General features: G+C 41.5%; 1 protein-coding gene across 3 annotated transcripts in view; it reads right to left on the reverse strand.

Moving 5' to 3' along the window:
* Window positions 1-22213, reverse strand: part of TNIP1 (TNFAIP3 interacting protein 1) — a 130818-nt gene that overhangs the window by 103835 nt on the left and 4770 nt on the right. The window contains exon 1 of one of the 3 annotated variants that reach the window (XM_030211155.1): window positions 13566-13663. The exons of 1 other annotated variant lie outside the window; for it this stretch is intronic. The gene's annotated coding sequence lies outside the window, so the exon portion shown is untranslated. Of the gene's footprint in view, window positions 1-13565; window positions 13664-22213 lie in introns of those variants that run through there. One more of the 3 variants, XM_030211153.1, reaches the window with a different exon arrangement.

The raw sequence follows: 22213 nt of genomic DNA on the forward strand, positions 1-22213 counted from the left end.
TGAAATATGTCTGTGTCCGGCAAGGAGAATTCCTTCTGCAATTCTGGAAATGGTTTAAGCTTCCCTTCTACAGTCAGTACATTATACAGATAAGTGATCCCTTTAGTTTTCCACACTACAAATCTAGGATACAGGTTTCCTGGTGGAAATGAAGGGTTCCCACAAAGCGCCAGAAAAGGTGTGACTGTGTGTTTAAACTGATGCAACCTGCACACCCAGCGCCACACTGCTCGCGCGGTGGGCATAATTCCTGTCATTTCAAGAACCTCTGGGTGAACTCCTGTTCCTGAATGTAACATATGACTAAAATGAGTGTCCCCCATCAGTTTTAACTCCATCGTTGTTGCTGTGTAGTGCTGCATGTCTCTGTACCAATCTGTAATATGTCTCATCCCTCCTGCTACCGTTATGTGCCTCAAACTAATTAAACCCAGACCCCCGTATTCTGCCGGAGTCTGTAATATAGCTATAGGGGCTCTTGGTTTTTTGCCCTTCCATAAAAAAGCTTGTGTAATTCGATTCAACTTTTTTTCATCTTTGCTTTTTAAATATAATGGTAAGACCTGAAAAGTATATAACCATCTAGGTATAATGATCATATTAAATAGCGCTATCCGGCCTAATAATGATATTGGATATGTAGACCAGGTGTGTAATGCTGCTCTTGTGTCTGTCATTAATTTTGTTACATTAACTTCATACAGCTTGGAAAGATCTCTTGGTATTCTGACTCCTAAATACTTAAGAGAGTCCCCCTCCCATGTTAGGGGGAATTGATTTTTCCAAGATGTTTTATTTTCTCCCATTATATCGAGCACCTGTGTTTTCTGAACATTAAGGGTAAAACCTGATAGCACCCCAAAATCTTCTATTATAGAAAATAAATTCGGCATGGAGCTTCTAGGATTTTGCATTACCACCAGAAGGTCGTCCGCAAATGCCAGCACCTTTACCAGCTCTCCACCCACTTCTATCCCTTCCACCTCTCTTCCCCTCTGGATAGTCTGGATAATAGGCTCTATTGTTAGTATAAAAAGTAATGGGGAGAGAGGGCACCCCTGTCTGGTACCTCTGCTCACTGGAAACACTTCTGTATTCACTCCATTGATACTTATTAATGCTTTGGGATCTGTATACAGTGTCTTGATCGCCTGTAGGAACCAACCTCGGAATCCCATGTGGCCCAACACCCCAAACATATATTGCCAATTTACTTTATCAAAAGCCTTTTCGGCATCTAAGCTAACCGCCATAGCTGGTGTTTCCCGCTGTTGGCAGTGCGCTATGGCTAGTAACAATTTTCTCATATTTTTAACTATTTGTCTATTTTGTACAAATCCCACCTGTTCCTGGCCGATCAACTCAGGCAATATACCGGCCAGTCTGTCTGCCAGTATTCTTGCCAGTATCTTTACTTCTACATTCAGCAGGGAAATCGGTCTGAATGAGTCTGCCTTGTCAGCTATTTTCCCGGGTTTTAACAGCAAGATTATTTGTGCCTCATTGGCATGATCTGGGAATGTACCCTGCTCCACCACTTGATCATAGTACGCCGTTAAGGGCCCTGTGATCTGCATCTGTAATAATTTATAGAATTCCCCAGTAAGTCCGTCGGGGCCAGGCGCTTTAAAGTGTTTTAACGTTTTTAATACCTTTTGTAGTTCCTTCCCGGATATAGGTTCATTTAATTGGGCTATCCCCTGCTGTCCCACTTGTGGTAACCCCAACGCTGTCAGATGTTCTTCTAGTTGTTGTTGATCTAGCTGGCCTGGGGATGTGTATAACTTTGAAAAATGTGTTCTCAATATCTCTGCTATTTTTTCTGAATTGTTCTGAGCTTTCCTTGTTGATCCCTTATGGTTGTGATAACTCGAGAGGGCCCCCATGTTTTTGTTATGCGAGCCAGCATCGGTCCTACCCTATCTCCATATCTTTGGAATTTGTATTTTTGATAGTGTAAGGTTCTTGTAGCCCTCTCATGTAACAGTGCATTAAGAGTTACCTGTGCTGCATGATGTGCCTCCTTATTGTTTCTTGTAGGGTCCCTGACCAAGCGTTTTTTTGCTATGCTTAGCTCCTTTTCTAACTGTACTATAGCTCTAGCAATTTTCTTATTTCGGGCGCTCACATAAGCAATTACCGCTCCCCTAAGCACTGCTTTTGCTGTGGACCAATATAATATCGGGTTTTCTGAATGCTGCTGGTTAAAGGTTTCAAATTCTTCCCATTTCTGATGGAGATATCCAACAAACTCCTTCTGTTTATACAAGTATGTCGGGAATCTCCATCCCCTTGCCCCTTGATAATACGGTGGTGCTTCCAGGTCTATCCAAACCATCGCGTGATCAGAAATTTCTTCTGGGCCTATGCTAGCCTCCAGCACCCACGGGAATAGCCCTTGATCTACTAGTATGTAATCTATTCTTGAGTATGTGCCATGTGCCCTTGAGAGATGCGTGTAATCTCGCTCCCCGGGGTGCAGTGCCCTCCAAGCATCCACCAGATTTAATTGGTGGTTAAGATCTGAAAGAGCTCTAGATCTAGGGCCCCCTCGGTGTGCCCCCTTTGGAGAGGAACAGTCCATCTGTGGGTCTCCCACCAGATTAAAATCTCCCATTATTATTAGTTTTAGGGTTTGGTGTGGTATACATTTGCGAATTATTTCTTTAAAAAAGGCTTTATCATAATTATTCGGTGCATATAGTGCTAATAACAAAATTTCCCTGTTTTGTAACCACAAATGTATTAGCACATACCGACCCTGGGGGTCTGCACTAATCAGCTCTGACCTGGCCTGTAACCCTTTTCTAAGCAAGATTGCCACTCCTCCTTTCCTGCCTTCCTGTGTTGCTGCATGTACTTCCCCCACCCAACTCCTTTTTAGTTTCTTATGTTCTTCTATGGTTAACCGTGTTTCCTGGAGGCACGCAATATCTGCTTTATGCCTTTTTAATGATGTTAATATTTTTGCCCTTTTTATTGGTGATGTAATTCCTCCCACATTCCAGGTGATAATCCGGGTTCCTTTACCCATAACCTCCTATAGGTCTATTCCTATTCTGTGTGTTTTTGTGTTCCTTGCCATCAGGCGCCCAGCCTCGCCCGATAGCCTCTCTTTTTCCCCTCTGCCCCTTTAGCAGTTGTCGCCTTTTCCTATAATAGGTCTTACTAATGCTACATATTATGTTCGCCTTCAACAACCTTGTACCATACTTTATGTCATCTATACCCCTCTCCCCTACCCTCTGTTTGTCCCCCCTCCCCTTCATTCCCTCCCTCCCTTCTTCTGCTACCCTTTGTGACCCCCCATATATCCCCATCTCTTCCCTATACAAGAAGAAGAAGTCTTGTGTGATGTTGGCAACCCCTCCCCCCAGCCCGACCTTCCTTATGCATTTTAACCTGCCCCTTATGGTCTTTCCACTCCAACCGAGTTTACATTTTTTAAATTTCCTTTCCCTTCTACCATTCCTCTGCTAAGTCATTCCTTTCTCGCCCTGTGGAAAACATTGTTAACTTCTCTTAACTTTTTAAACATTCTGTATAACATCAATACAACTGAAAGTTTTAAAGTCCTTTCTACATTGCAGTCTCTACCCTGGCATAGCATTTTCTCACCGTGCCATTGAAAAAAAAAGTGGAATCTCTCCCTGATCTGCATCCATCCTGTTTTTCAAGTCTGGTCCTTCATGCTCCTCTCCATAGTTGTCATGAACTTCTTTGCTGCTTCTGGCGTTTCAAATGTTTTCCAGGTTCCTTTATATTGTATCTTTAGTAGTGCAGGATAGATAAGCATGAATCTATTGTTAGTCTCAAAAAGCTCTTTACATAAAGGAGTAAACTGCTTCCTCTTTTCCTGAAGCGCTGGCGAGTAGTCCTGGAAGACCCTTACCGGGCTTCCCTCATATTGCAATGTTTCTCGTTTCTGCCTGGCTCCTCTCATAATCTCCATTTTATGAATAAAATTATGGATTTTTGCTATTACTACGCGTGGCCGCATCATTCCTTCTTGTTTGCGGCCCATCCTGTGGGCCCGCTCCAAACACAGTGGGCCTACGCTGTCTGAGAGGGCGAATTCCGTTTTCAGCCATCTTTCCAGAATGGTAGGCAGCAGTGAGTCAGTGATTGTTTCTGGAATCCCTACTATGCGGATGTTCGATCTCCTTGACCTGTTTTCCAGGTCGTCTATTTTGTAGTCCTGCAGGCGGACTTGTTTCTGCAGCTCCTCCATTGTTTTCTGTCTCTCCGCCGCTCCGTCTTCACTATCAGACATCCGTTTCTCCAATTCGCCGGTTCGGCGTACTGTATCTGCCAATCGTTCCTCGAGCCCCGCGATTTGGTCCGATAGCTGTTTTAGTTGGGGTTCCAGAGCCCCTTTTACCGCCTCTGTGATTTGCTGGAGCTGCAAGGTGGTAAATGGCGGCTGTGTTTGTTGTCCTGATCCCGGGCTACGCGCCATCTTGGATTCGCCCGCTGCTTGCGTTTTGTCAACGTCTTTTTTCCCCGCTTTTCCGGGCATCTCGACGTTTCCCCTGATAACGAAGGGGTCCATACACTGGACTCGCTGTGATTTCTTGGTCTGGGTGTTCCGGTTTGTGTTTCAAGATGATTTCGGGCGCTTAGGTTCGGGGCTGCCTCGGAGAGGAACTAAAACACGTCCGTTCCTCTCAATGCATCACGGGACCTCCCCCAGAAGAAAGGTTTAATGAGAAGTTCCTCCCAGAAGTAACAGGAGCCTATTTTCAGAAAGATGTGCATACGTGTGTCTCTAGTCCACACATACGCATGGATTCTGAAAAAGCCCCCTTCTTATCTCCTCCATGACGTCCTTAAAAAGTTTGGTGTAAATAGGGCACGGGGAAGGGGTGTAGGGGAGGGATCATACACAGACTTACACAACTTTTCAAAAAATGCCTTTTAAAGTCTGAATTGGGGTGCTCTATTGATAACGTCCAAAATACCACCCCCCCCCCCCCCGTTCATCTGACAGCCATTTTCAAACAGAAAAAAATCCCTCTGCTTTTCCTGTTTGAAAATGGACTGTGACAGAGACGTCTAAGCCCGCAGATGTCTAAAAAGAAGAGCCATTTTTGAAAGTAAAACATTCAACTTTTGGACGCCAAGAAAGCAGGCACAAAAATGTGTCTGACATTATTTTGAGAGAAATGGCTACACAAACGTACCTGCAGAGCAGAGGGGCAGCCTAGTGGTCAGTGCAGTGGAATTTAAACAATGGCAGCCAGGTACACTTCACACCATAACTCCTGATGTAACGTGAGCCCTCCAGAAATGGGGGAAAAAATCAAAACCTACTGTATACCACTACAATCACCTTCCAGCCAGCAGGTGTCTCTTGTATTTAGGTACAGTAGGTATTTGGTTAGTTCTGGAGGTTTCACAATTTCCACAACAAATGAGAAATGTAGAGTGGGTACAGACCTTGCTGCTCTGTTGGGTATGCCCATAATACCTGCAGCTGTCAGACAGCCTGGTATCCAATGTCACTTTCACTTCTTAGGGGGTGGGAGGGGGATTAAAGAGGGATCATGCCCTAATACCTCCACTGGTCAGTCAGAGCACCTTTTTGAAACTTGGACGTGACTGAAACAGGTCCAGACAAAAATGTCCTTTTTCACCTTGGATGTTTCTTCCTGTTCCACTATCGTGCTGAAGGATGTCCAACTTTTAGGCCCACCCTGGTCCTGCTCTTGTCATGCCTCCAAAAAATCCCCTTGCTATCTGGACAAACTCAATGAAAAATGTTTTAGGCAGATGGACGTTTTTCTGGCCATTATGAGACGTCCATCTGCTTTGACAATGAGCGCCATAGTGATCACATTACGTGTTTTTTTTTTCTAACTTTGGAAAGTAGGTTAAAAATGGAAATGATAAGTTACAAAAAGTTCAAAATGATAAGAAAGTAGCATAAAATTATTATGTACAGAAGCAAACAGATGAAAACAAAGAGACATATATAAAGTGAAAAGGACTACTGCAAAGAATGTAGTAAGAAAGGCATGTCACAAACCTCAGGATAGATTTATATTAAAAATAGAAGATGAAATACCTGGCATACAGACTACAGTGTATGTGCTGAATGATCTCCCATCTCCATGGGCCAAATGCCACTGCCTGAACTATAGTTATTAAGGATTACTGGAGATATTTTGGAGTCATCCTGTAGTGAACATGCTAAGATTTATGCACTGGTTATGCATGTAAATGACTACAATAACAACACATACAAATTCTATAAGCAGGTGTTGAGCGATTGTGTGGTTTCAAGGTGGGCATGCACATGGGTGGAGCCTGGGCACAGTATGGGCGGGGCAGTTACAAGCATAAATAATAGAATACTATTATTTAATAACAAAGAAACCTCATATCCGTAATTCACTGATTGCAGCCAATCAGATGATCAGGCATGAAGCTACAAAGAACGTAAGCAATCAGAATAAATGCTCACAATTTAAGCAACAAAATTGCAGACCCGTAAGCCCAAACAGTGGAAGAGAATTAGATACTGTTGTATTACTGTAGTTTTACCTGCAACAGATTTCAAGTTTACTGCATGTAGGTAGCAGAACTGCCTGAATCCTACATCCAAAGACAGCAGTCCTCTAACTGCCTCTAGTTTATGGTTTATTGGAACTTGCTAAATCGCTCTAGCTGCCAGGGCAAAGCACAGCAGTGTACAGAATATAAAATTTCAGAAAAGAAAGGAACTCCAATTAAAATAGTAAAAAGATATGCATTCACACAGGAGAGAACGAAACCAAGAGAAATTCGATGGTCTTAAAATGATTAACAACAATCTCATGCTGGGGAATCCAACGGGGCTGTGTTTCCAAAAGCTTGTCTGAAACGTCAGGTCTTTAAATTAGCTTTAAAGCTCTCAAGTGAGAGATCACTACAAATTTAAAGGGAAAGTGGAAAATTATTCTACACGGGGGGGGGGGGGGGGGGGGAGGAAAAAAGAAAGCACAGTGTCTACTGGATTCCAGGTGAGCAAGTTTGGGGCTTGATAAGACTAGTCAATAATCATTGAACGAAGGACCCTAGTGGGTGAGCAGGGGATGATAAGACAAGAGAGGTAATCAGGAATGCTTTTGGAGATTTCCGTCATTCCTGAAACTGGATCTGCAAGTATGGCTTTATTTGGTTTCAATATCCCAAGTTGAAAAATGCCTATCTAGGCTCAATACTTTTCCATTCAAACTGTGATGCTTAAGGTCAACAATGTATTTAATATATTAAATGGAGGAAAAGACCTCAAAAGTTTAGGCATAGCAGCAAGTGTAATATCTCAGTGCTGGCACATAACAGACTCCGGTATTATCATAGGTCAAAAACCCTCTACGTTTTAATTCAAATTCACTGGCTTAACCTGTAACTTTTTCTTCTGTTTTCTTAATCTTAAATAATTACAAAAACTATATCATGATGGGCAATTTTGAGGTCACTTAGCTTTCACTTTGCCCAACAGGGCTCTCCGTTTCACTCAATATGGAGCTTCTTCAGGGGACTAAGTGCTTCTACAACTCATCTTATCATCTGCTGGAGCTAAGATATTACACTTGCTGCTATGCCTAAACGTTTGAGGTCTTTTCCTCCATTTAATATATTAAATACATTGTTGGCCTTAAGCATCACGGTGTGAATGAAAAAGTATTGAGCCTAGATAAGCATTTTTTAGCTTGAGATATTGTTTGTATAAGCATTTTTTTCCTGAGATTTTGTCCAGACATCTTTGAACGTTTATTTGGTTTTCACCAGCTGGCCATTCCAGACTACCTATAAAAGAATATCTCAGAGACGAGAGGCAGAGATTTGAGATTAAAAGCATGCCTGGAACTCTGAAGCCAAGACAAAGTTACCTTAGGACAGCCTGAACTCAATCCAAGTCCATTTATGCTACACTCAGCTTTCTGACAAACATTCAAACAAAACACTAGGGAGATGCCAGCCCTGACAAACTAATGAAACAAAGGTCTGTGTGACACAAAGGAGATGGGGAAATCTCCTGAACTGAAAAACTAAGAGGACCACAAGGACTTCCTATTTGGACAAACTCTACGAAACTCTGGGTGCCACCCTGTGAAGGGAATGCAAGCTCCCAGCCCATCTGACTCACAGGCCGGTGCTGAACAGGAATAGACGAGTGCTTCAAACAAACAGATAAAGATAAAAATGGATTAATTAAATACTGCTGTCATAGAGGTATAGCATTACTAAAGGGCTATTTTAGTAAGAAGTGGTAAAAGTTGGGCTTGACACATTCTAACAACTATCCTGTGCACTAAGCCCAGATTTAATAAGGCATTTTTGTAGCACTTTTTCCTTTTGTTTTTATTACAGGTCACGCACTAATGTTTGCATTAGTGAGTGATACCTGCAAAAAACATGATGTGCAAGGTTTAAGTGCTCTCACGCTAACCATGTTATCCAGTTGGTGCACGATAATCCTGTTAGCTGAAAAAATATAGTTTTTAAAAACGTGCAAGTTACCATGCACAAACAGGTAAAGTACCACAACAAGCTTCAACACGTTTTGCATAGCTTGTTAGCATGTGCTAACCACACATTAAGGGCTTCACCCCCTTTAGTAAAAGGGCTCCTAAGTACTGTATTAATTATGTTCTTTCAGAAGGAAAAAAATCCTCATTAAATAAAGAATGAACAGGCACTAAATAAATAAAAATCCAACGTAGCTATGAATACATTAAAGACTCAATTATCTGACCTTCGCTGATCTGACCACCCGGTATAATATATGACAGATCCTCCAGTGACACCGAACCCGGGACCCTACTTTTACCACCGTTGTGAGCCGGGACCCTGCTTTTGCTGCATTGTTTGAGGGGCTACCATTGTTTTCCATATTATCCGACAATTAGGTTGGATAATCGAGACTTTACTGTACGTCTCTTATTGTCCCTTACTACTAAGTAGCATCAATCAATAAGTGGGTATCACTTTCCCTACATACAGTGCCCTCTCCACAGCCCCAGAGAGCAGCCCAGAACAGACACAGAACAGTCTCAAGCATATTTCTTCTTTTTAGGCATTCTCCCTATAAAATGGCAAGGTGTTTCTCAACAGTCGTGCTCCAATTAGGCTGCCAAGGTTTATAAAAACAAAATCCTTCCACAATGCTAGAACACCACTGCTGCCATAACAGCAGAAGACATCAGAGGCTCAGTGCAAGCAAAACGACTTAAAAGGTAAAAGCGCATTGTTCTAAGTTTTGCACGCAACATTAATATAAGAATATTCTATCAGAGATCTGGAAATTAAGAGTGTTCATTCTTTCCACACCATGAAGTGATGTTACTTTCAAGGACTGAATATCTAGACTCCTACAGCAGTGGCCACTTTGGCACATAAAAAGAATGTTTGTTGTTAGTCCCGTTTTGCACAGTATGTGGTGACTGAAGCTGATCCTAGGTGGGTACAGAGGCTAGATTCATTCAGTGCAAGGAAGGCAAGCATCAGCCCCGAGTGTCATAAACAGGTCTGGATTTGAGGATCTCTAAGGTGAATAACTCATGGCATTTTACACATATTTGATCCACAAGCAGTGTATAGGAACAGTCTTATTTAACATGGGGATCATTTTTGAAACATGCACAAAAAAGAGCAATCCTTTCTCTGATGAGAGCTGCAAACAAACATGGTATTGGAGATAAAAGAAGTAGAACTGAAAAGGAATGGCCAAAGGGGCATGCCCTAAGGGGCACACTATACCCCTTGAACACTGAGGAGTGGAAGAAGTGGCTGATCTTACAAACAATGGGGGGGGGGGGGGGGGGGGGGGAAAGAGGAAAGAGCGGTCTAAAAATATAACTTCTGTAAGTACCCCTGTTAGGGGCCCCATGAACAGACATGTTTTGCCTGCCATGGGTAACAGCCATCAAGTCTCATTCGTCAAAGGAGGTTCAATTAGCTCACCAAAAAGGACATCCCCCTCCTATGCCTATTGCCTCTTTATCTAAACCTCCTCAAATAAGTTGCCCCATGGTTGGTGAAGCCCCGGGACCGTCATTATGGTCTTCCTTAGTGACTTCAATACCTAAACCTACTATTGCTGTAGGTCTGGAGGATGTTTTACCACCCAAAACCTAGTCATATATTACCCTTCAAGATATATGGGCAGTGGTCACTGAGACTGAATCTAGGTCCATCAGCTGTGAAACTTTACCCAAGAGCCTGTTATAAAATTTGAGGAGATAAACAATTTGCTGTAATTGATAAGAGGTTCCAAGTAACGGACCCTCAAAAATCCACTCTTCAGGCTACAAGGGCATCAGCGATTAAAGGTTACCTCTCAGTTTGCATTATGTTATTGAGGGATGGAAAATTTGCTGCGCTCCAGTAACCTAAGGTTTTTGAATTTTCCTCAGACTAGGCTCCTAACTTCAGATACGTAGTTAAAACAATTCTTTAAGCGGGTGTTGCAATTTTCACAACCAAATGATGTTATGGTTATTAACAACTATTATATTTCTCAATATTCTTCAGTAGTTAATCCAACAGATGGTGGCTTGGATTCCCTTGGGGAATCAAATTTGGATTTGACTAATTTCCTTGAGAGTTCTAATGATGAAATTTCAGAACTTCCCAGATGTGGTTCATTCCACAGCTGAGAAAAAAAGCATTTCTTAAAGCTAAAGACTCATATTCTTAATAAGGGAGCCACATTTTGTAAGGTTCCCATGTAAATGTAAATGTTTGCCAGCAAGCAAGGGAAGAATTATGTCCTTTGATGCCACTCAGTTGGAAAATGTCCTTGAAGGTAGAAAGTAAAGTATGGATAAGAATTATAGAGGTTAATAGTCCTTTAAATAGGTGCTCCTCAAGCAGTTTTGAATAAGCCTATCTTATCCAGATAATCAGATTCATTTCTAATTTCATTGCTTTCTCTTCGTTGTTACCTGATTTTGTAAATTCACTTTCCCCCTTGCCGTGGGCTAGGTTACCTCTTTCTTTGTACTCCTTAGGGATCAGATATATTGTTAAGGTAGTATTTTTCTTGTTATATGCGGGTAGATGTGCCTTTTTGTTATTATGATTTTTGTAAAAATTCTGACATTTCAATTTTAAAAAAAGGTTAATTTGTGTCATACAGTTAAACAAATGTCCTTCCCTCTTCCAGACAGAGAAAATGTGTTTAAAAAATTATACTGAAAACCCCTCAAAGGAAAGAAAATTCTCCAGTGTCATTTTCCTGGCAAGTCTGAAGAGTAGAAGACTTGACCTGGGGATGAAACCCATGTCCTGCACATTGCTGGTCCTGATGCCGATTTAATTTAAAGTTAAGAGTGACACTTCAGGTTAGCTGGCTCAGAAATAACGCTGCAATGACTCCCATAAATATTTAATTTTAACTATAACACTGTATGCCACCAAGGGATCTGTTGCTCTTCCTGAGATTCCAATGTTTAAAGAAAAGCTGTGACTTCCTGGTACAGCTTCCCAATTGCCTGGGTGGGGGTATTACAGGGGGTAGCTGGCTACCAGGTGCCTGAAATTCAGCTCGCGGTAGTAAACCACTCACAGTTGTAAGCTGAACCAACTCTGAATATTCGATGCTGGGGCATGCGTGGCTCCTGTCACTGAAAATCCAGGTATGTCCGCCAACCTATAAGTTAACTGGGCACCACTGTTTTGCCTTCCTAACTTTATGTGGTTACTTAGCCAGTTAGTGGACTGCAAGTTGTCACCGAGGGCCAGATGGTGTCTAAAATTTAGACGCATCTCAAAAAAAAAAAAAAAAAATCACATAGAGCTGTATTAGGCACAGTTTATAGAACAGTACATAGGGCTGGGGAACATGCCTACGTTTAGGCGTGGCCTTTTACGCCACTGTAAACCTGGTGTAAGTTCCTACGCCTCAGTGTAGGTGTATTCCCCTCAAATTCTACAACAATGCGTGTAAATTTGAGTAACGCCCCGATGCATCCACAGTCCTCCCATCACCTTTCCCCTTCTCAGAAATGCACGCTAGAACTTACGCATGCCTCTTTCTAGAAACACCTAAAAGAAGGGCGTATAAATTCCAATTATTGCCAATTAGTGATAATTGGTTATCGGCCAAACATCATGACTAAATGGCTCGTTACTCAAGTTAATGCGTGCTACTCACCGAACCTTATATAGAATCCAGGGGTTACTGGCTAAGTTGCCACTCCTACCTAACTCTGCCCTCGGACTGCCCATAAACTAGCCAGTTTCGATAGAGACAGTTTCAGGGGATATTCAGCAGCAAATATCCAGCACAAGCGAATTTAACAGCCTCTCCTTGCTGTTGAAATTGCTTTGAATATCAACCCCCAGGCGTCCAGAAAGAAGCACCCAAACTTAATTTTTAAATATTTTCAAAGGGGTAGCCAAGTTAGTCCAGTAAAACAAAAACAACAGAGACAGGTGGCACCATAGACTAATCAGTTTATTGAGGCATGAAATTTCAAGGGCCAGAGTTCATGGCACCAGATGCAAATTTAATGTATTATTCACAGCCCTGTGAAGAATGTGCTAGTCATTGCTGAATGGAATCACTTACTGGCAGTATTTGCAGAACAGACAGTGCACGGCTTCTAATCTAGCAGTGTCAATGCAATAAATGAATGGGTTGAGTTGAAAGGGGAATATAAAAAAAAAATTCCCAGGAAGTTGTGAAACAGGACCCAGGAGCCCACTGACTGAACCTCCTTTCTTCCACCCCCTCCCTGGAAATCAGGATGTCACTGAACTTAAAACACATGTCCCAGTTTATCCTTCTATTGGTTAACAATGCTTTCACAACACTGAGAAAATCTCATGTACCTAAACTTGCAACTGATCTTGAACCCCACATTTGAAAAAGGTGAGTTATGAAATCTTAAATCCAAATTTAACTGTTTTTATTGTCATCTTCAAAAAATAAAAAGGGAAGAAGGGCAACCTTCGAAAGCTAATCAAGAAATGTATTAAGTTATGTCCAATAAAAAAGGTATCATCTTATTTTCTTTTCCATGTTTTATTTTGTTTGATTTCTATCAAAAAATAATGAATGATGCTTTCAATACACACAGCCACATTATACTCAGTTATGCTCCAGTTCATCTTTACCATATAAAGCTCAGAATCGATCCCAATTGACACGGACATTTACTTAAAGCAGAGCCTGCCTACTCTACACGTGAGATACTGTGAATGCAGAAGACCGAGTGTATCCTTATCAAGTGAAAACAACAATTTTCCAAAGTATAGTAGCTCAACCCTGGTCAGCTTCCCTTCCCTTTATGTGCATTAACCAACAAAGTATCTGTAAATCCCAATAAATACATAAAGTACCTTTATTTAAACCGTCTGGACTGTACCACAGTAAGGCGATATATCAACAATCTAATAAACAAACAAAATGAGTTGAGGCACAGATATGGACAGACACAACGATACCAAGTCACAAGCATTAGGGGAACCGAGTCGCCTCCCTTCCCCATGATGTGCCAGCTATCTTCCACGCTCCTCCTTCAGTGCGATCCAGCTCCCTCCCTCCCTCCTTCCCCCGGTCGCTCACATACCTGAGATCGTCCACCAACAATCCCACAGCTTTCCTTCTCCAGTGCCAGGTCCCATATGAAACAGCTTCGCTTTCGCTCCTTCTGAAGCATCCCGTCTTCTTCTTGTGGCGGAAACAGGAAGTTGCGTCAGAGAGCCAGAGGAGAGCTAGGCTAGCCCTTGTTGTTGCTGTACAGTGCGGTTTGTTACCAAATCGGTAAGCGTTAAAAATAGTGCACTGGGAGTTATTTTCTTCTTAATTCGCGCCGGTTCTACAAATAATTTTATGCATAAGATATATGCATAGACTTGGAGGTGCGTAATTAAGGGCCAGCAGGTTACAGAGCCTGAAATCAAGCTGCTTTTGAATGTAACTGAAGCCAGTTAAAATAAAAGGTCTACCTTCCTTATATGCATGAATGGTGACAAAGTTACCGCTTATGTGGTTTGTTAATGCAATTTTTAAAAGTATCACTTTATTCTTTTTCTCTGTTTTTATTTTTTAAAGTCTGTTTCCATGTGTAAAATAGACTAACAGGCAATCACGCCACCTTATCCATGTAGTAATGAATGGAACCATTGAATATGAGCATAAAGATAAGAGCTAGTGGTGCAGAAAGAAAAAACTTAAAAAATAATAATAGTAAAATTAATTTATAAAGGCAAAGACAGTGTCGGGTTCTGTTGGTGGTGGTTATTGTTCTGCTCAGATTATAGTTCTACCCTGGTGGCTGGATCCAACATATTTTATTTGTCATAAGAACTTAAGAATAGCCATACTGGGTCAGACCAATGGTCCATCTAGCCCAGTATCCTGCTTCCAACAGTGGCTAATCCAGGTCGCAAGTGCCTGGCGGAAAGCCAGTTAGTAGTGCCATTCTATGCTACCAATCCCAGGACAAATGCTGGCTTCCCCCATGTCCATCTCAATAACAGAATATGGACTTTTCTTCCAGGAACTTGTCCAAACCTTTTTTTGTAAACTAGATACGGTAACCACTGTTACCACATCCTTCTGCAATGAGTTCCAGAGCTTAATTATTCTGTGAGTGAAAAAAATATTTCCTCCTATTTGTTTTAAAAGTATTTCCATGTAATTTCATTGTCTTTGTACTTTTTGAAAGAGTAACATAGTAACATAGTAGATGACGGCAGAAAAAGACCTGCACGGTCCATCCAGTCTGCCCAACAAGATAAACTTATATGTGCTACTTTTTGTGTATACCCTACCTTGATTTGTACCTGTCCTTTTCAGGGCACAGACCGTATAAGTCTGCCCATCACTATCCCTGCCTCCCAACCACCAGCCCCGCGTCCCACCACCAGTTCTGGCACAGACAGTATAAGTCTGCCCAGCAAAAAAAAAATTAATTCATTTTACCCACTACACATAAGAACATGAACGTTGTCATGCTGGGACAGACCGAAGGTTCATCGGGCCCAGTGTCCTGTTTCCGGCAGTGGCCGGACCGGTTCGCGGGTGCCTGGCAGGATCCCAGAACAGTGCGGTACATTTTGTGCTGCTTGTCCTAGAACCAAGCAGTGTATTTTCCCAAGTGCATCTTGATGTTGACTTGTGGACTTTTCTTTTGGGAGGATATGCAAGCCTTTTTTGAACCTCCGCTAAGCTAAAGAATTGCAGAGACTTACACATTGAGTGAAGAAATATTTTCTATGGTTTGTTTTCAATTTACTACTTTGTAGCTTTATTGTGTTCCCCCTAGTCCTAGTATTTTTGGAAAGAGTAAACAAGCGATTCTGTCTACCCGTTCCACACCACTCATTTTATAGACCTCTATCATATCTCCCCTCAGCCTTCTTTTCTCCAAGCTGAAGAGCCCTAGCCGCTTTAGCCTTTCCTCACAGGGAAGTTATCTCATCCCCTTTATCATTTTCGTCCATTCTCTGTACCTTTTCTGATTCCACTATATCTTTTCTGAGATGCGGTGACCAGAATTGCTTACAGTATTTGAGGTGCGGCCGCACCATGGAGTGATACAAAGGCATTATAACATCCTCATTTTTGTTTTCCATTCCTTTCCTAATAATATCTAACAGTGGAGGAGTGGCCTAGTGGTTAGAGCACCAGTCTTGCAATCCAGAGGTGGCTGGTTCAAATCCCACTGCTGCTCCTTGTGATCTTGGGCAAGTCACTTAACCCTCCATTGCCTCAGGTACAAACTTAGATTGTAAGCCCTCCTGGGACAGAGAAATATCCAGAGTACCTGAATGTAACTCACCTTGAGCTACTACTGAAAAAGGTGTGAGCAAAATCTAAACAATTTACGAAATATGTATTCTCAATTTTTCCAAATTAAGTGCTTAAGAGTCTAAGGGCCCTGTTTACTAAGCCGCGCTATAGGTGCACTATCGTTTTTAGCGCTCGCTAATGCTAGAGACACCAATAGGAATATATGGGCGTCTAGTGTTATTGTGTGCTGATTTTTAGCACGCGCTAAAAACGCTAGTGAACCTTAGTAAACAGGGTCTCTAGTATTTGATATATAGACTCATTTTGAAGTGCTTTTGAAGTATTTTGAAGCAATTAAGGATTTAAACTTTATTGTACCATATGTATTGAACCAATGACGTTTAAGGCAAGACACATGTTGAAGGCTTGTGTGAAATGAGTTGCCACTGATGGTTCATCGTGGATGCTTTAGAAATCCAGTAGAGGTATTTGAGAAATTTGACAGCGTTGGCATTATGCACACTATAATCGTGCATTGAATCCTATCAGTAACAAAGGTACTGGGAGAGGTAGCTGGTAGTCAGTAAAAGGGCCCTTTTATTTTGGGGGGGGGGGGGGTTGAGTGATGCTCCTTTAAGCTATGCTAAACATCCAGTAGCTGAGAAAAATTCAGATTAACTATAAACACAGTTAAACTATAGGCAAACAAGTAGAGAAAGCATGCAGAGCATGGCTCACAAAATTCTTTCTGGCTTCTCTGTGAGTGTTTATGTATGTTTGTGTGTGTATCCGTAAGAAGTGCTCACAAGGTAATGTAACAGAAACCTTTTGTTCATGTCAACTCATTCCTTAGAGGGAACATTGGTACACATGCCAGCAGGAACATGTTTACTTTTAAGTGGTTTGCCTGTAGGTGTTCTGAGGTCAGCATTTGGGTAGAGCTTTTGTATACCTGTATATTTTATAAAATAGGTACCTGCCTTCATTAGAGTTCATACACATAGTTGCACTTTCCTTGAACTTTGAGAGCATTTGTCCACTTTTGGGGATTTATGTAGGAGCCTCTTGGTTAAAGGCAGTTAAATGCATATAAAATATAAGTGTGGGCTGCTATTTTTTTGTTGTTGTCGTTAATTAACCCTTTGTCGTAAAATTGCTTCCCACGTGTATTAATTTGGCAACACATGTTAGGCCAGTAAAAGTTATCTGTATCTGTAAAGGATATTCCTCCTTTCTTGTCGAGAGAGGTATTCCATGAATGTATTTATTAACAGGTGCCTAGTTTAGCAGGTGAAGTGTCATGGTGAACGATGCAAAGTCCTTGAAATGGGACAGTTGTGCATTTATTTAATAAATATAGGCAAAATGTCTCTGAGCCTTAAATAACCTAACACGGAGATGAATGTTAAAGAAAGCTAAAATGTTTCTTTTGTAAACAAGTATTCCTCATGCGGTTAGACTAATCCACACCTATGGGTCATGTCCCTTCCTGACTAGCAAGTGGAGTAGAATTTAATTTTCAGTTTCCTTTCTTTTCTAGGATGCACTGTAGAAGATGGAAGTGATGAACTAGGACAGATATCCCTGGGGTTCTACAAAAAAAAAAAAATTGTTGGCCTTTCTCAGATGATGGTCCACACCACCCAAGGGATGCAATCGTGGTTAATGTGAACTTGACCGATGAGCAAGAACAGCAGATATGCCAGCAAAAGGTGGGGAAGAAACTTGGTGAAAAGATCAACATTGTAGAAGTGATGAATAGGCATGAATGCTTGCCACAGCTGCCAATGCAGTCAGAAGTGGACAATGTGTTGTTTTTTTTTTAATTTAATTTACTTATTACAGTGTACGTTTCTACAGAAAAAAATGCTAATGATACAAACTATTATAAATGAAATTACATGTAGTAAAGAAAAGATATCTCAATAGTATCTATCAAGCCCACACTAGGAAGAAGACCAGGACAGAAAAATGAGAACATATAAATAAGTCAGCAATAAAACAAACCAACAGCAAAACAGTACTATGTTCCAGGAGCATTTAGATTTACAACAGACACAAATCTTAAACAAGATCTACACTCGAAGTTCCCTCTTACTATTAATAAAGATGACTGGAGGTTTGAAAAATATATTTCACAGAATTGTATTTGACCATACATTTGCATGGACAGTAGTTTTGACAGAAGTTTAAAAGATGTTCGGCCTTATTGGTAGAAAATCTACCACCAAGTTATAGACTCACATGGTACGTCTGTCACTACTACAATAAGGAGACTAATCAAGGACACACTGACTTTCCAGCTGGAACCACCCACTATGCAGCTTTACTGGTTTGTAGGAAGCTTTTGCAGTTAGCCTCAGTTTGCTGTAGCTAATGTAACTGACACAGGCTAAGTGTGGCCAGCTGGAATGGGACAGAGCATCTGCCTGCCTGAGCGGGAGGACGTGGTATTTTAAGTTTGTAAATTCCTGACTTGGTTCTTTTTTGTTCAGAACTCTTCACTCCTTTAAACAAAGTCATGAATGAGGCAAACTTTGGCGTCTCCGCCTACCTTATTTTTCTGTGCGTTTTATAGCTTCGTGGTGCTTCGCACTAAGAAAACTGGTTCCCAGAATTGCTGGCTTCAGACGTCTGAACAAAACAGCACTGTTACCTTACTATCTTTTATTGTACAGAGCAGTGTCTCAAGTGGTGTGACTTCGCCCCATCCACTCTGTGTCATCACTTCCTACCTGTTGAAGCTGAAAAGCAAGACAAGAATGAAGTACGCTGCCTCAGGCGTGCCGCCAAAGGGGCACAGCAAACAGGCACAGCCTGCCCCTTTATGGGTAACTTTGTCAGATACTGACATTTTTTTCAGAAACTGGGACCGTTATTGGAACAAATAGGTTGAAAAATAATCTTTCCTGGTAAAAGAAGCCTCACTACCCAACTCTAGAAACTGCAATTTTTAAGTTTTATTTTGTTTTTGGAATATGTTTTAATAATATTATGTAGGACTGTATTAACCAGATATTTTATTGTGGACACTTTACTGAAGTCTGCAGGCTAGTAGGCTCCTTTTATTTTAAGTTTTTATTGTGGTGAGATAATTTTATGACTTTATTATGGCTTCAAAGCTGAGATGGTTGGCATGTTTTATGTTTATCTTACTTCTGAAACAGCGATATCTGCTGTGGTCTTGGTTGGCCAAAAATACATCCTGTATCTCACAGTCATAATGCTTTACTTGACTGTGAGTTAGTTATGCCAAATTTAATTGAAGTGATATCACCATTTGACACAGAAGAATCAACAGTATAGATTTACAAACTTGAAACATGGCTCCTTTGCTCACCAGTTAACCAGAGTAGGGGTATATACAAGAGATTAGTTCAACTTATATGCTTATACCAGTTTATTATATTAACGCCAGATCGGTAGTAAACAAAGCAAGTACAATTAAGAACTGGATAGCAGAAGAACAACCAGGCCTGGTGGTGATTTCAGAAACCTGGCTATAACTTTCTGATGATCTTGCAAATGGATATAAGAAGGTTCACTAACCCAGGGAAATAAGGAAGGGAGGGGGCATAGCATTAGTCTGTAGTCATTCTTCAATGTTCAGTGGAAGCTCACTTTTATGTCATCTTCATCTGAGATTTTATCCTGTACTTCAGGATGACTCTAGAAGATTCAGTGTGCTGTATCCTATTTTTATTGTCCACTAGGACAATGGAAAATTGCTCATGAGAACTTTATGGAGTTTGTATCAGCACTTAATATGGAATATGCCAATATTATCTTACTAGGAAACTTGAGCCTACATTTAGAACAGAGTACTGATCCTAACGTCAAGAAAGTAAATTCCTTTCTGAGCTCATTAAATATGATATTAACCCCATCCAGTATCACACATTCAAAGGGTCATCAGTTAGATCTCTTTGCATATAAAACTAACACTCGATAATTTTTTGGTGTCAGGACAACATTGGGACTCAGTCAGTTGATCTGATCATTATAGACTATCCTATATAATAAAACGCACCTCCAGCATCTTGAAGCTGACTGCATGGCTGAGGCATTCCTGCTCTCTGTATCCATCTCCTGAATTGACATCACGTACTTCCGGGTTCGTCACAAGCAGAAGTGACCAACCACACGAGGTTTATCGGCTTCAGAATGTTGGAGGTGCATTCTATTAAATAGGATTGTCAGTTCCTTGAAGCACAGCCAGAGCTCAGCGTCCTGCACAGTAACGCTCAGACACCAGAGAGAGAGAGGGGAGGCCTGATACCAGAGAGAGGGAGGGAGGGGGGGGCTGACACCAGGAGAGGGGGGGGGGAGGTATCTCTGTCACACACACTCTCTCTCTCTCTCACAGTCAATGTCTTTCTCTCTGTCACTCTCAAACACTGTCTCTCACACACTCTATGTCTCACACTGTATCACATTCACTCTGTGTCACACAGTCACTCACACACTCTCTTGGTCTCATACACTCAGTCTCACAGCGAGTCTGTGTCTCACACACACTCTCTCGCACACCCATGTATCTGTGTGAAACACACTCTCTCTCTCACACTGTGTCTCACATACACACTTGCACACACTCTCATTCTCACACACACACTCTCTCTCTCACAGACACACTCGCACCCGGACTCACTCTGTCTCTCACACACACACACACACTTGCACATTCACTCTCTCTCTCTCTCACACACAGTCACTCTCACATACACTCTCTCAAACATACACACTCCGAGGAAAACCTTGCTAGCGCCCGTTTCATTTGTGTCAGAAATGGGCCTTTTTTACTAGTATTTTATAAGTCAATGGAAGGAAATTGAGAAAACAATTTCAATATGTCAAATACATTATACTACAAGAGGTAAAACTGATAATACTTTCTGGAGTAGGATAAATGATAGTTTAGAACAACAAGTTGATTTGTTATTACTAAACTGGAATAATCTCAGCAGAACAATCTTAGATGAAATAGCACCATTGGTTAAGAAAAAGTGACTTGACAAAGTAAGGCAAAATTGGTTTAATGAAAGCTTCCTCTCTGGAAGCCTCAAGGAGGCCCCCTGTCCTCACGGAGGTTCCAGTGGGGGTGGACCCCACTTCTGGAGATGCGGGAGGCCTTAGGGTTCTGGTTCTGGGCTTGCTCCCCTCCTCTGTCAGAGGAGGAAGAGTGTTCTCCCCATCATTTGCTTTATTGGCAGGAAGAGTTTCCTGCCTGATTGATTCAATGTAGGAGGCCCTCAGTTGCTCCAGAGCCCAGGGGTTTGACCCATCTGATGACCCCATTTTGGATGTTCTATGAGGGCTCCCAAATCATCTTCCGCTTCACAAAGCTCTTCCCAAGGGATGCTAGTGAAGTTGGAATCACTAGACTGAGGTCCCAGGAGTCCAGGGGTTTAGACCAGTTGTATAATGCCCCCGAGGAGGTTGCCCTGGTCAAAGCTGTGATAAAACAAACAAGCTCTCAAGAAGCTTCAGAAAAGCAGATTGGGGCATCAGTTTTAAGTTCAACTTTTACACAGACACTGCTAGTGTGAAGGCTTCTGTTATGGAGGTTAAAGGGAAAGGGTTATACAGCATCAGGTTTTTTATTATCAGATTTAAGCATTACTTAAGGGTTTATTAGTCTGTAAAGTGCACTTTTTAAAAGATTGTTGCTCCCCTTATTAACCTAATAGTGGATGATATTGTGCATCGCAAGTTAGTAAGTAGACCTCCAAAAGTCTTAAGAATGTAATGTTATGGGCTAGATTTGTAATGAGGAATAGGGAGAAAGTAAAGAATGGAGGCTCCAACAACTAGTTAGGTTTCTTAGTAATCCAGGGCTTCTTGACCTGGTGACTTGCACAAGCAGTCAGGTTTGGAGGATAAGTATGCATGAGATAAATATCCATGTTAGAGACCCAGCACATGAAAAATACATCTCGTGTAGATATTCTGAAACCCTGATTACTTGTGGAAGTCACCGGGACAAATTTGAAAAGCCCTTCTGCAGTATAGCTGTTGATCCAGCAAAACAAAACCCTCTGCTACAGTGTTTTAAGTTAATTTTTTAATTTACCTTTGAAAGAGTCAGTGTGGTCTCTCTCTGTTCCTTCTCCCACACCTTTGCAGAAAGCTAGAATGAATGAACAAACTCCCATCCCCATGAGTCTTTGCTTTCTTTCCCGTTTCACTCCTGTACTTCAACCATTCTTCCCGAGGGAAATATTTCGTAACCTGATATAGTCAATGGTACTAAGCGACGCAGATTACTGTAATGGAATCTATGCGGGATGCAAGGATCAAATCATAAAGAAACTTCAGACCACCCAAAACACAGCAGCCAGGCTTATATTTGGAAAAACGCGTTTTGACAGTGCCAAACCACTCCGAGAAAATTTGCATTGGCTACCAATCAAAGAACGTATCACTTTCAAAATCTGCACGACTGTTCATAAAATTATTTACGGCGAGGCACCGAGATAC

The sequence above is a fragment of the Microcaecilia unicolor genome, chromosome 8 (assembly GCF_901765095.1).
Source record: "Microcaecilia unicolor chromosome 8, aMicUni1.1, whole genome shotgun sequence".
Classification (NCBI taxonomy): domain Eukaryota; kingdom Metazoa; phylum Chordata; class Amphibia; order Gymnophiona; family Siphonopidae; genus Microcaecilia; species Microcaecilia unicolor.